Source organism: Maniola jurtina, chromosome 2, assembly GCF_905333055.1.
Source record: "Maniola jurtina chromosome 2, ilManJurt1.1, whole genome shotgun sequence".
NCBI lineage: Eukaryota > Metazoa > Arthropoda > Insecta > Lepidoptera > Nymphalidae > Maniola > Maniola jurtina.
Genome location: NC_060030.1, coordinates 8451053 through 8457270, shown reverse-complemented (window position 1 = coordinate 8457270; position 6218 = coordinate 8451053).

Genomic DNA, 6218 nt, shown 5'->3' with positions numbered 1-6218 from the left:
GCAAGTAAAACAGTGGTTTATTAAATATCATACCATATATCTATACATATAAAAATCACTGACTGACTGACTTACCAATGCACAGCTCAAACTACTTGACGGATGGGGCTGAAATTTGGTATGCAAATAGTCATTATGGTAGATGTAGCTAAGAAGGGATTTTTGAAAATTCAACCCATAAGGGGGTAAAATAGGGGTTTGAAATTTGTATAGTCCACACGGAAGGTGGAGAACCGTGTTTGGTGACCCACTCTTGGAAAGGCCTATGTCCAGCAGTGAACGCATACAGGCTGATGGAATTGAATGTCATAGACTAAGGATTAAATACACAAACTTGGCTGATTTCTGTTTTTATACAATGTGCAGACTATTGTCATACACCTCATATTAAGAATCTGTACTACTTATTTTACATTCACTATACAAGCTTACACCCGTCATTTTGTCTGTAGTAAAACAATAATGGCTTTATTTAGACTTTATTTAATTTTCCAGTATAAATAGTATGTTATCCATCTTCAGGATGCAAGCTATCTTTCTGATAAACATCTAAATTGGTTTTATTGTTAAGCTATGAAAAAGTGACATGCACAGGTAGCTAATTACAATTTTAGTAAAGATCTCTAACTTTTTGAAAATAAAATATAGCCTATGTCACTCATGAATTGCTCAGCTTTCTACTGGTCTAAGAATTTTAAAAATCGGTTCAGCAGTTTCAGATGTCAGATGCACATGAAGATATTTTTTATTTATTTGTTTTTTATAGCAATTCCATAAATACTTTCCTTAAATCTAACATCCATACTAATATTATAATTGCGAAAGTGTGTCTGTCTGTCTGTCTATCTGTCTGTCTGTCTGTCTGTCTGCCTGCCTGCTACTTTTTCACCGCCCAACAGTTTAACCGATTCTGACGAAATTTGGTATAGGGTTAGCTTATATCCCGGGGACGGACACAGGTACTTTTTATCCCGGAAAATCAAAGAGTTCCCACGGGATTCTTAAAAACCTATCCGCTTTACGATTCTGTCTGTCTGTCTGTCTGTCTGTCTGTCTGCCTGCCTGCTACTTTTTCACCGCCCAACAGTTTAACCGATTCTGACGAAATTTGGTATAGGGTTAGCTTATATCCCGGGGACGGACACAGGCTACTTTTTATCCCGGAAAATCAAAGAGTTCCCACGGGATTCTTAAAAACCTATCCGCTTTACGATTCTGTCTGTCTGTCTGTCTGTCTGTCTGTCTGCCTGCCTGCTACTTTTTCACCGCCCAACAGTTTAACCGATTCTGACGAAATTTGGTATAGGGTTAGCTTATATCCCGGGGACGGACACAGGCTACTTTTTATCCCGGAAAATCAAAGAGTTCCCACGGGATTCTTAAAAACCTATCCGCTTTACGATTTGTATGAAATTTGGTACCAAGGTAGCTTGCGTCCCTGTAATTGACATAGGCAACTTTTTATCCTGGAAAATCAACCAGTTCCCACGGGATCTTTAAAAACCTAAATCCACGCGGACGAAGTCGCGGGCATCCTCTAGTTTGGAACAAAATACTATGGTAGTATTATAGATACCCAGTTTTGGGTGTTGCAATTTTTTCTGTGCAGCGGGCCCTAGCAGGGAGACCCATATTTATATTTATATTATATTTAAGTCGTTAAGAAGATCATTTATAGCATAATAGCACTTTTTCTGAAAAAAAGTTTACCAATCTCCTTCGCAGTGGCAAAGATGGGTTGAATGTTTATTATTATATTATGAATGGCAAAAAAGTATATCATAATATATGTGATGTTCCACATCTACTAAAATGTCATTTAAACAATTTCAGAAAAAGGACCTAATCATCGGTAATCGCCGTGCTATTTGGGTGTCAGATCATTGAAAAAATATATGCGGTAGGTGGGATTGGTGGCACTGTAAGGAATACTCGACTAACAGATAGACATTTGAAACCAAATTCTGTCGATAATATGAAGGCAAGTAAAGACATCGTACCATACCAAACTGAAGTTTTACAAACATTTTATGAAGAAACAGGTGTGAGCACCCAAAAGTATTTAGCATTGCAACGACTCGTATCAATTTTTAGGGTTCCGTACGTGAAGGGTGCCAATGAGACTATTACTAAGCCTCCGCTGTCCATCCGCTTACACGTCCACCTGTCCATCCGTTTGTCTGTATGTCTGTTTTTCAGCGTGCTAAATAGTGTTATATCTTGTGCGATGGTACGGAACCTTTTGTGTGCGAGTCCAACTCACACTTGACCGATTTTTATTTTGGCTTATTACACATTGCCCCTCCAAGTAGGACAAAGTAGATTGTATAACATTTTAAAGTTCAATTTGTCCCACTAATTATTGGTTTGACCAATTGGTGCATAAAATAGCGGCACCAGTGGCACTATTTTTAAGGTCCAGCCCAAAAATTTCTAGAATTATGTATTAGCATTTATTTTAATTCATTTAGGTCTTCCATTTTTAGGGTTCCGTATCTCCAAAGAAAAAAGGAATCCTTATACTTCGTTTTCTGTCTGTCTATCTGTATCTCTATCAAGACAAGGGAATCAAAGCTCTTGAGATACTTCCCGTATATAATCCATGACATTTGGTAGCCTAGCAATGTCCTAATAGCACAATAATTAATAAAGGGAAAAATCCGAAACCATGAATTTGTGGTTACATCACATATCTAATCAAAGTCAAAGATTATCATGAAATGTTGTGATTTATGTCTCATAATATTATAACTAACAATTTGCTCGAATTTGTGTAATTCATTGATAATTCATTTTACCTTTCAGGTCAAGCTTTAAAAGAAGCTTTTGCTGTAAGAGTCTTTAGCAGAGAGGTGGCCCTCACTGTGTCAATGCGGATGAAGACATACATGGACATTTTAACAATTGACGATTATTGTACGATACCTGTAAACATCGATGATGGCATTTTCATTACAGAGATAATTTTATTTATAAATAATTTATTCGATAGCTTAAACGGTTGTGGTCATTCTAAAAGTGGTTTTAAGAACGCATTGTCCGGAAAATTGCAACCATTTAGCGTTTTGGAATGATGACGAATTTAGTTGGTCAGGCTTTAGGTATAAAAAATCCGGTCAAGTGCGAGTCGGACTCACCCACGAAGGTTTCCATATCATTATACAAGATATTGGCAACAGCGCCATCTATATCTGATTTAGTAAACTTAATTTTTTGTGAATTTGTAAACTGATCATGATTTTCTAAATCCACATAAATAGATTTTGAAAATTTTTGTTTTATACATTTTACTAGAATATATTTTGGTTAATGTAGTTTAATGGAAAAGATTTACATTTGTCGAGGGTTTCATACCTCAAAAGGAAAACAGGAACCTATAAAGGATCACTTCGTTGTCTGTCTGTCTGCCCCCCGTGTCTGCCATTTTGGGGGAATCAAAATAGGAATCATGACATTTGGCTGGTGGCAATGTCTTATAGCACAATTGAACGAAAAAATTTGAAAACCGTGAACTTATGGTTACATCACAAAAAAATTAAAGATTTGTGTTCCCAATCAAATAATTAGTTTAACTAAATCACATTCGTCATTAATTTGCACATTTTTATTACACTGGTTTGAGATTTCTTGTACGATCGTGCGGAACCCTTTTGTGCGAATCCGACTCTCACTTGAATGGTATTTTTAGAATCAAGTACAATTATTATTGTTGAAAACATGACTACATCACACTAATATTATAAAGGCGAAAGTTTGTATGTGTGTGTGTGTGTGTGTGTATGTTTGTTACTCCTTCACGCAAAAACTACTGGACGGATTTGGCTGAAATTTGGAATGGAGATAGATAATATCCTGGATTAGCACATAGGCTACTTTTTATCCCGGAAAATCAAAGAGTTCCCACGGGATTTCGGAAAACCTAAATCCACGCGGGCGAAGTCGCGGGCATCGGCTAGTAACTGAATAATAATGACATACTTTTGTGTCATAAGACAAAAGTATGTCATTATGTAAGTATGTATAAGTATCAGTATAAGTATGAGATAAGTCATGTTGTTATGCAAAATTCTTGTTGCATTATCTGGTTTTGTATTGTATTTCCTGACAATGTAAATTTTATTACTTAAATCGGTTGATACTTCTGCCGTCCTAACGAAGAGAGCAATAACTAGGTTTCGACTACTTTCGAGATATTCGCGGTTATGATTAGCTACTTACAAATCGTAATATTACATATTGCAGTTTTGATAACCAACAGAACCGAAACTACTGAAGATACAAAAAAGACGTCTAAGGCGAAAATATAGAGCATTTTCGTGATTACGGATATGGTCTTAAGTCAATTTGCCCAAAAACTCGACTTATTGCACTCTTTGTTAGGACGGCAGACTTGACCTCAGTAACTTTAAAGTTTAAATGAATAATATCTTTATGAAGACTACGATAATTTGGCATTTGCGTCTTGTATAATTCGTCCAAGACGTTCGATTGTGTTAAATATAAAACGCTGGTCAGAAAACTACAATTATTACACTTATAGCAATTCATTTTATGATATTTAATTGTTATACAGTTTATAATAATCTCTCAAAACAACGTTTTGGAGATGTATCTTGAAATCTAAAGTTTTTATTTTCTAAAAGATAATGATAAAAAAATAGTATGATTAAATTGCTCTGACTAGTTTTAAGTGTGATTGTGAGATGGCAATAACAAAAAAATACCCAGCTGAGTTTGTTGTGGTGCATTGGAACCCTACGAAGGTTTAGTTTAGGTACTTTAAGGGCCGGCGCACATATGGGGGAGCGCAGCGCAGAGCATTTTTCACAGTAAAAGTATTATCGACTTTGTCCTCATTGAAATAATATCTAAATTTAATTGTGCATCCGTGCGGATACTTGCGCAGTCCCGCGCGTGCTCGCGCATTCTATGGTAGAAATTCGCGTAATGTGTCACGCGATTAGAAAACTTTGCGGGCATGCTCTGCGCTGAACTCCGCCGCACTCCGCCATGTGTGCGCCGGCCCTTAAGGGCATGAGACGGGTCTGCCCGCGAAATTCAATTTTAATTTTGATTTTTCGCAATTTGTAAACTAATACAACAACCTAGGCTTATGGCATTTTAATTGCTCCAATGGCAGTAGCATCCTCACAGGTTTATATAAAAACCTTTACTTGAAAGGGTCCAGTTTAAGAAATTAGCTCTAGTATCGTCGACTAATTTGTGGGTTATAGTGGATACTAGAGCTAATTTCTTAAACTGGACCCTTTCAAGTGAAGATTTTTAAATAAATAGTTGGGGATGATACTGTTATTGTCGCAAATAGAATGCCATAAGCCTACGTTGTCGTATTAGTTTACAAATTGCGAAAAACCAAATTAAATTTGAATTTTGCGGGCAGACCCGTCGCATCCATCTTAATTTTTAAGCGTGCTAATATTTATCACCATCACGTCATTGAACCAAAAATAGTTAATAAGATTTTTAAATCGTTAATAAATTATTTTATTTAGTTTTATTTTTGTTGACCAAAAAAAGTTGAATAAATCGGTTATTTGCCGAAAATCGGTAAATGAAAACCGAAAAACCGATATTTTTACGATAAAATGCGACACTATATTTAATTTACGATTCATTACGATTTTCGAAGCTCATCCCTAAAATTACTAGGCTGTCATGACGTCATCGTGACGTTTCGCCGCAACCGTTTACATCTATATTATATTGTGGGAAAGAGACGTGTAATGTATAGTGTTAAATTGCCATAAGAGGGTGAAATAGAAAGACCATGATACAAAGAAAGTTTATTATAGATAGATATTGATTTTTTCCATATATATAATCCGATATTATCGGTATGTATAGTACTCGCTACTAATCATAAACAGATCTATGGAACTTCGTCGTCTATCTCCGGATTCGTGGTCTGTGCCAATAACATATAGGACACAGACCAATAACATATATAGGATATCACTTCACGCACCGAGTCGCAGATAGAGTTTTTTAAAACTAGTTTTACAGCTCTGGGTTCTAGCTCTTTTGAGCCTGTTCGTATGGTTCGTACCAGTTTTTTTAACTAGTTTTGCAGCTCTGGGTTCTAGCTCTTTTAGGTCTGGTCATGATCGTCAGTGATGCGTCTTTTCATGCCAATATGGTGATGACTTAGACAGACAGGGGAGCCAACATAACGCCATAGGAACTATTCGTTGAAACCA